Source organism: Pseudorasbora parva, chromosome 9 (assembly GCF_024679245.1).
Source record: "Pseudorasbora parva isolate DD20220531a chromosome 9, ASM2467924v1, whole genome shotgun sequence".
Classification (NCBI taxonomy): Eukaryota; Metazoa; Chordata; class Actinopteri; order Cypriniformes; family Gobionidae; genus Pseudorasbora; species Pseudorasbora parva.
Window position 1 is genome coordinate 44,307,049 of NC_090180.1, and position 10,005 is coordinate 44,317,053.

Sequence of the window (10,005 nt, forward strand, 5' to 3'; positions counted from 1 at the left end):
CTATCTATCTATCTATCTATCTATCTATCTATCTATCTATCTATCTATCTATCTATCTATCTATCAATTTTATATAGGAGTTCAATTGGTCAATGTCATAAATTAGTGAAATTTTCTAAATATCAATTATTTATTTGTATCACTCTTATTGAAGATTGTAATCTAGTCTTTATATAAATATAAATATCTCAATATAAATATCTTTGATACTCCTACTGTTTCTAGAATATGTCTGAGTTTGAGTTTTAAATGACAAGTTATAAACAGAGTGGTGAATGGCACAGTGGTGAATGGTGATGGTTTATGAATCGACATTTTGGATAGGAACGCTATTACCAGTCTTGATATTTAACTTTATTCTAGAAGTCCCCATCAATTTAAAGTGGTTTTTTTTTTTTTTTGCCTTTTAGTATGAATATGTTAGTCTTACTGTTTACATGTATATGTAACAAGGACACTGTGAAATAAAGTGCACCTTTCACATTTAGAAGATAAGTGTTCAAATCAAAACTTGCAGTCTCTCACTAATATGGATTCATGATTTTGATGGCATCACTCTGCACTTCAGCTTCAATTCAGATTTTCTATCCAATCAAATGCTCTCTAGATTCTGAAGCCCTACATTACAAATAGATGCTGAAGCTGCAGCTGAAATCGGTCACTTGTTCACACATTTAATTTTCTACATTGTGAATGGCACATAGTGCACTATATAGGGGATAAGGAGTTATTCAGACAGTGTAAATACGCTTTACATTGGGGCGAATGAAGTCTGGTTTTACTTTAATGTCACGTGAAGCGTCGCAGCCCAGGTCCAGAGACACGACAGCCCAGAGCGAATCATGTGATCGAGTCGGTCCAGAGTCACGACAGTACAGAGCGAATCATGTGATCGAGTCTGTCCAGAGTTACGACAGTACAGAGCGAATCATGTGATCGAGTCGATCCAGAGTCACGACAGTACAGAGCGGATCATGTGAACGTCTCGGTCCAGAGTCAGGACAGCACAGAGCGAATCATGTGAACGTCTCGGTCCAGAGACACGACAGCACAGAGCGAATCATGTGATCGAGTCGGTCCAGAGTCACGACAGCACAGAGCGGATCATGTGATCGAGTCGGTCCAGAGTCACGACAGCTCAGAGCGGATCATGTGATCGAGTCGGTCCAGAGTCACGACAGCTCAGAGCAGATCATGTGATCAAGACGGTCCAGAGTCACGACAGCACAGAGCGGATCATGTGATCGAGTCGGTCCAGAGTGACAGCACAGAGCGGATCATGTGATCGAGTCGGTCCAGAGACACGACAGTACAGAGCGGATCATGTGATCGAGTCGGTCCAGAGTCACGACAGCTCAGAGCAGATCATGTGATCGAGACGGTCCAGAGTCACGACAGCACAGAGCGGATCATGTGATCGAGTCGGTCCAGAGTCACGACAGCACAGAGCGGATCATGTGATCGAGTCGGTCCAGAGTCACGACAGTACAGAGCGAATCATGTGATCGAGTCGGTCCAGAGTCACGACAGCTCAGAGCGGATCATGTGATCGAGTCGGTCCCGAGTCACGACAGCTCAGAGCAGATCATGTGATCGAGACGGTCCAGAGTCACGACAGCACAGAGCGGATCATGTGATCGAGTCGGTCCAGAGTCACGACAGTACAGAGCGAATCATGTGATCGAGTCGGTCCAGAGTCACGACAGCTCAGAGCGGATCATGTGATCGAGTCGGTCCAGAGTCACGACAGCTCAGAGCGGATCATGTGATCGAGTCGGTCCAGAGTCACGACAGCTCAGAGCAGATCATGTGATCGAGACGGTCCAGAGTCACGACAGCACAGAGCGGATCATGTGATCGAGTCGGTCCAGAGTCACGACAGCACAGAGCGGATTATGAGATCGAGTCGGTCCAGAGTCACGACAGCACAGACAGGATCATGTGATCGAGTAAGTCCAGAGACACGACAGCCCAGAGCGGATCATGTGATCAAGTCGGTTCAGAGTCACGACAGCACAGAGCGAATCATGTGATCGAGTCGGACCAGAGTCACGACAGCACAGAGCGGATCATGTGATCGAGTCGGTCCAGAGACACGACAGCACAGAGCGGATCATGTGATCGAGTCGGTCCAGAGACAAGACAGCCCAGAGTGGATCATGTGATCGAGTCGGTCCAGAGTCACAACAGCACAGAGCAGATCATGTGATCGAGTCGGTCCAGAGTCACGACAGCACAGAGCGGATCATGTGATCGAGTCGGTCCAGAGTCACGACAGCTCAGAGCGGATCATGTGATCGAGTCGGTCCAGAGTCACGAAAGCACAGAGCGGATCATGTGATCGAGTCGGTCCAGAGACACGACAGCACAGAGCGAATCATGTGATCGAGTCGGTCCAGAGACACGACAGCACAGAGCGGATCATGTGATCGAGTCGGTCCAGAGTCACGACAGCACAGAGCGGATCATGTGATCGAGTCGGTCCAGAGACACAACAGCACAGAGCGGATCATGTGATCGAGTCGGTGCAGAGACATGACAGCACAGAGCGGATCATGTGATCGAGTCGGTGCAGAGACACGACAGCACAGAGCGGATCATGTGATCGAGTCGGTCCAGAGACACGACAGCACAGAGCGGATCATGTGATCGAGTTGGTCCAGAGTCACGACAGCACAGAGCGGATCATGTGATCGAGTCGGTCCAGAGACACGACAGCACAGAGCGGATCATGTGATCGAGTCGGTCCAGAGTCACGACAGCACAGAGCGGATCATGTGATCGAGTCGGTCCAGAGTCACGACAGCACAGAGCGGATCATGTGATCGAGTCGGTCCAGAGACACGACAGCACAGAGCGGATCATGTGATCGAGTCGGTCCAGAGACACGACAGCACAGAGCGGATCATGTGATCGAGTCGGTCCAGAGTCACGACAGCACAGAGCGGATCATGTGATCGAGTCGGTCCAGAGTCACGACGGCACAGAGCGGATCATGTGATCGAGTCGGTCCAGAGTCACGACGGCACAGAGCGGATCATGTGATCGAGTCGGTCCAGAGTCACGACAGCACAGAGCGGATCATGTGATCGAGTCGGTCCAGAGTCACGACGGCACAGAGCGGATCATGTGATCGAGTCGGTCCAGAGTCACGACAGCTCAGAGCGGGTCATGTGATCGAGTCGGTCCAGAGTCACGACAGCACAGAGCGGATCATGTAATCGAGTCGGTCCAGAGTCACGACAGCACAGAGCGGATCATGTAATCGAGTCGGTCCAGAGTCACGACAGCTCAGAGCGGATCATGTGATCGAGTCGGTCCAGAGTCACGACAGCACAGAGCGGATCATGTGAACGTGTCGGTCCAGAGTCACGACAGCACAGAGCGGATCATGTGAACGTGTCGGTCCAGAGTCACGACAGCTCAGAGCGGATCATGTGATCGAGTCGGTCCAGAGTCACGACAGCTCAGAGCGGATCATGTGATCGAGTCGGTCCAGAGTCACGACAGCTCAGAGCGGATCATGTGATCGAGTCGGTCCAGAGTCACGACAGCACAGAGCGGATCATGTGATCGAGTCGGTCCAGAGTCACGACAGCTCAGAGCGGATCATGTGATCGAGTCGGTCCAGAGTCACGACAGCACAGAGCGGATCATGTGATCGAGTCGGTCCAGAGTCACGACAGCTCAGAGCGGATCATGTGATCGAGTCGGTCCAGAGTCACGACAGCTCAGAGCGGATCATGTGATCGAGTCGGTCCAGAGTCACGACAGCTCAGAGCGGGAGTCGGTCCAGAGACAGGACAGCTCAGAGCGAGTCAGTGCAGACCAGAAAACGTATCGGATCTGTTTGAATTCTGCAAAGAATGTTATACTTTAAAGTGACACTCTGGCCAAGCTGTGATATAAACTAAACACTATTGGTTATAACCCTCCAAAACAGTTTAGTGCAAACTCCGCCCCACAGCTGTTACTAAAGATTGCATTGGTCATGTCAATCAGCCCTGATTTCCAATGCTATGACAAATGCTTAACCCTAAACCTATCCTACACCCTTAACCCAGGGTCATTTCTACAGTCATATATTACCTCCAACATACACACCGAGCAATGCTATCTGCCCACTTCACAGCGTGATTTCTCGACTGCCACAAATACAGCCCTAACAGAACACAGATTTGTGCACTTTTTACTGTACCTGTTTTTTTATTTGGCCTTTTTTATTTTAGCTTTATTGTATGGTTAAAAAGCGTTACCTTGCCAAACATTGACCGAGCACTTTATCGAATGGTGTTGTTGAGCACTCCAAGCGCAAACATTATTAAAGTAATTTACATTACTCTATGGCATATAGGAATCGGACTGACAATTCTCTGATCCAATAGTGTGGGGGAACTAGTGGGGGTGGCAATAACACCCTCCACACACAAAAATCTAGTGCCAGATATGCACTCATTTTTACTTTAATCCAATGACAATTGGATGAATCAATAGCGCATTTCTGTGGAGACTCCGCCCGTTTTGGCGGTTCTGCCCATTTTTGAAGTTCACAAACAGAATAATTCTGCAACTTTCGGGCCTTAAATTCTTTGAAAAGACTGGGTTATCTCACAAAAACAATAATTTCCCATTCTGCTCTAAGAATAGTGCACAGGAAGTGAAACTGCAAAGTGCAAACTACGCCCTTTCATAAAGATCTATGTGCTTTTAGGTTTGTTGGTTCTAACAACACCAGGGTACAAATTTTACAAATCTTATGCAATAAGAAACAAAGCAGTGTGTTTTGCGTTCTATCAAATTTAATATATAATTTAACAAGACCACATCCACAATCCACAGGCTGAATTGGACTATCAAAAGCAATTTAATCAAGTTTATCTTTAAGACATCATAAAATCAAAATGAGACTTTTTTGTCTTTCCATGTATAAAAGTGTTGACTTTGACTAAATAAAATTGTATAAAACATGCCCTTTTAAAATCCACCTTCTCTTCACGGAAAATATACCAAGATCATTGATGTCATCATCCTGAACTCAGAGGTGTATCAAACACAGAAGTATAATTTAATTTAATTATGTGAATGTGAATTAGGATTTTGTTTTTGTTGTTGTTGTTGTTGTTGTTGTCTGCTCTTTTTTAAGGTTTATGATACTTTTTGGAATGTGCAGCATTTTGTTTTACACAAACACAAAGTGATGAGAAAGCTGGCAGAGGTTCTTGAGGTCAGTGGAAACTTTTGCAAGTACTGTATGTGGTTTCCAGTAAAAATAATTTCACTGTAAAAGAAAAACTCAGAGTTCATAGTTACACAAGTGCCTGACTAATACATACAATGTTATCTCTCATTCTTAATATTGATTGGTCAATGGCATCATTCTGCGGTTAAATACTTTTGTATACTAAACTTTATTTTGGACTTGTATTTCTGAGACTATAGTTTCATGTTTCTCATACCACTTGTGTCACAGTAACTTTCTTCTATATAATAAAAAATATATTTTTGCATGATACATGAAGAGTACCCACGGTTTCTTTTGCAATGTTGCCTATGACCTAAAAGAGAGAAAAAAGACACGTCATAGCTTTGACGTCAAGACAAAATACGTTTTGCAACTTTTCTCTGCTAAAGAGCTCAGGAAATGTGTGAGGAGTGATTTATTACATAACATACAGAACATTTCATTGGTTATGACTTCATAGTGTCTGTAGTGGGGTAAAATGAGGCACGTCCAAATGTGTCAGCAGGATGAAGCATGTGAAGGCGTGTCTTGTTTTTTTACTTATCTGAACAAAAATCTGTTCAGAAAAAGCGGTTAGGAAATACATCATCATGAGCGGTGTAATTCATCCAGTCTGATTCATCCATTAAAGCATCCGTTTCTCTAATCTCACAATCCAACCCTACCCATTTCAGATCACAGAGTACAATACTAACTACAACTAAACTGAGTTGGGTTTACTTTAGGAATGTCGAAATGGTAGATGTTGTTCCGTGTGAAAACTTTCATTAGCTCTTGCTGATACCAAGGGCAGGGTTATGGTGGGGTCTGAGCGAATGCTGAAGATTCATAGAATGAGTATTACCATCCAGACACAAGCCCAAACTGTCCAGGAGAAACACTGATCTTGAAACATGGAGTGCCCTCTACAGGCAGAGACCATGCTCTAATTGTCTCTCTATGTTCGGTTATGACTCTGCGGTCTTTAACTCTGCTCCTGGAGACCCGCTGGCCTGAAAAGCTTACATTCAACCTTGTGATTTTCAAGCAATCCCAACGAGCTTGATTAGCCAGTTCAGGTGTGTGGAACTAAACTGGATGAGCAGGATTGAAGACCTCTGCTGTAGGCTATAGCGACCCCAATCGATGGATTCTACTTTTACTTGCATTATATATGCTAGAAAGTATTAGTTGGTTATACCAAAAACCAAGTATTAAACAGACCCTAGGGCTATATTATGAAAGACCGCAGAATCAAACAGCTCCAACCTTACCGGTTCTATACTAAACCTTCAAACGTCTGGTTTTACTTCATTCTGGGAATATTGATCTAATCTTGATTTTGAATTCCAGTCATTATAAAAAGAAGATATTCGAGGTAAAACTGTTAAAAACTAGACGCATTCTCTCTGTGCAACTTCCTTCCCTTCACAGCGGTGCTCTGCCATTTCTCCCTAAACCCCAAACGTATCATCAGAATCTGCACAGAATCAGTGACTGCTGTAAAATGCAGTCTACTGTTGCTAACTTGCGGGACTTTGCTATTAAAACTATAAAAAGACCCATACAAATAAAATAAAAAAATTCTGCACACTGGTCCATTTACAAAAAGATTAATTTTGTTCAAACATCCCAGTTTCTTTTGCTATAGATATTTATTTTACATTTCAGAATATAAAGCAATGTAAACTTTTTTTGTTTTTAACACAAACTCATTGGATTTTGAGGCCAAAAAATATGCTGACATTATAATAAGGGCTGTAAACTATGCCTAACACATATCTCTAACAAAAATCTCTGTGTAAATACTTGAATAACTGACTCAAACTGGAGAATCCTTATTACAAAAAACTAAAAATGGCTCAAAACAGTTATTTGTTTCAGGAATGATCAAATCAACCCAGTCCACAATCTGACTTGTGATGCAAACCACACCATGTTGATTCATTTGGCCAGAGGAGAACTGGTCTCTCAAGGTTTTTCATCTAAAAGAGTTTGGGCTCCTTGCCTCATGTCACCTCCCTATGGCTTGCTTAGTTGGAGACACATAATTCTGCAAAATTATTGATTGGACTGTACTGAGATTGTTTCCAGGAACACTTTCTAGAACTCCTGATTTAATACATCATAAGAAGAATGGCATCTACACTAATATTAGTCTCTCTGTTTATCCAGAGGTTTACTGTAGTCAGCCGGATCCGGGCCGGATAAATATTCTGAATGTTCCAATCTGACTTCTGACCTGAAATGTTGCCTGAATCACTGTCATACTCTGTTTGAGCATGAGGAGAACTGGCCTCCCGTCTGAGCCTGGTTTCTCCCAAGGTTTTTTTCTCCATTCTCTCACCTGATGGAGTTTTGGTTCCTTGCCACTGTTGCATTTGGCTACTGGTTTTTGGCTTGCTTAGTTGGGGACACTAAATATTAAAAAATATTACTGATCTGACTGCAGTAAATATTTTATTCATCCTATAGTAAACAATTGCAGCAGAAGTATTATGAAGAGGTGAGAAATAATTACGACAAAGGTCAGATGCGTCAGAGAAAGTCTTGTGGTCCACTGAGCAGTTTTTGCAAAGCCTGGGGATTTTTAGTTAAACAACAGGTGGCTGTGAAAGAACAAGACCATCATGTCACTCGAAAGCTTCTCGCGTCGGGGAAGGAGTTGACTGTCCTTGGAAAAATGTTACATCTTGTCTCTGAGAAAGAGCTGAACATCATTTGGCAGGATTCCACAATCAGAGAGAAAGGCGAGATTGTGGGAAACAGGAGGGGTGAATCTTGCAAGAAGATTAGGTTGCTTGGTCATTACGAAATAACAGATCAAAATGTATAAGAATAGCACCCTGGTCAGAGACAAATTCAGATGTCCTGCGGGCATCTCGGCTTTGTTGCTTTCTTCAATAAAGCCTTATTCTGACTTCTCGAACTCTGCTTTCTTGAACCTCATTTGCAAGAAAGACATGACGTTTTTTCACAAATGTTCATACCTGTCTCTGTCCCTTATATATTAAGATGTTGCCTGTGGTGAATCGTTTCCAGGAAATCTTTTTTTAATTATTTAGGCCAAACCAACTTGAATCACAGCACAAGTGTTTGTTAATGTTGTGCTCTTGGCTTAAGTGTCAGATGATAAGTGCGGCTTTTATTGGGTTACTCGTCCAAGCGGTTGTGTAATAGTTAGTTTTGTTCTGGAATCAATCTAGGAACACATTCTAGATTAATTGCACTCATATATCACGTATTTTGCAGTGTCTTGTGCACGAAATTGCATTCTAAAAATGTTGAGCTCAAGTTAAGAGAAGCTAGACTTTGTTTTAAAATCAGTTAAAATCGTGTCTCTGACCATGAATCACATGTTTTTCAAGGCAAAAACTCATTCTGTGGGGCCCTTAAGGTGTGTTTACACTTGTGCTGCGCTCCAGTTCGTTTTTATCATGCCCTTCACTCGCAAACTTCCCTCCGTCTTGTTCACTCGAATGTGCGTCATGCCTACGTTGCATGAGTGCCCACTACTGGCGTAAACTCTGTAATGGACTGAACTGGAACGCCCTAAGCCCTCATCACTTGGAATCCACTTTGGAGTTGATATATTATTTATTTTTTACCTTTACGAAATTGTTTAATGCAGCATTCTATATGTATATGGATGTGTTTGGGTTGTTTTAAATGTTTTTAAAAATAGTTATAGTTGTTTGTGGTGGGTTGTGTGTGGTATGTGAAGCTGTCTGAAGTGTACATATGAAGTAGACTCGCTCACTCGGTCAAAATCGAGGGAGCAGGGGTCTGTCCATACAAACTTCCCTTGTCCACTTCACGAAGTGGAACGCACTTCAAAATGGCGGCAGGGATTCCCCCAAGGGGAAGTGCTTAGGGAAGTTTGCAAGTGCGTGTCTTAAAGTGGAGTGGAACGCAGCATTGTAGTTCGGTTCTCTTAATGGTTCTTTTGGTTCTGACCCTGATTCACTTAGCATTTACACTGTCATATTTAAAACCAAAAGATAAATTCAAATAGCAGGCTTATTTCTAAAAATAAATAACAACTGAATTGAAGCTAATAGTTTGGGCCTGTTGTTATATGTGCAAGTAACAGCTCTCATAGTTTACAGAATTAGCAGAGATTTTTTGTTATGTTTAATTTTTACTTTGTCCAAATAGCATCTACACTTCCCAGCCTTCCAGCATAAGCTGTTATGATGTATATTTTGCAATGGGACTTACCAAACATCCAAAACAATGTTTGCTGTGTGCTGAAAGTGTGCATTTGATGTTCATATATGATGGTACTTTTACCAGCTGAGAACGTGTGAAGAGCTTATAAAATGTCACACGTCACGTGTAAAGGAGTCCAAACAGCGGCAGGAACATGGAGGGTCAAACACATAAACACAAAGATCAGCTGTGAGGTGTTTCCAACACCTGTACCGAACTCTAACATTGTGACTTCATCTGAATATGCCATCTTCTTTTATACTGTTTCACTAGTTTACACTTACATCAAATCAAATAGAGTAAAGAGTATGCGTATTTGGTGTGCATCTAATAAGAGTTTGTTAGAATCAAGTGAGGAGATGGGGTGGTGGAGGGATGCTAAAATGGAAAATGGTTAACGAAAGAAGGTATCTGCTGTATATATACACACCTCTTATCATTGATTAGCTTGATGTGCTCCACTTGTGTTTAATTAGGTTTAATTATCTGAGCGTGCTCCTCCCGAAAATTTGTTTATTAAAACTTCACTAAGAGCGCACCGGTCACTTTCACTGCTTCCCTCACTCACACTG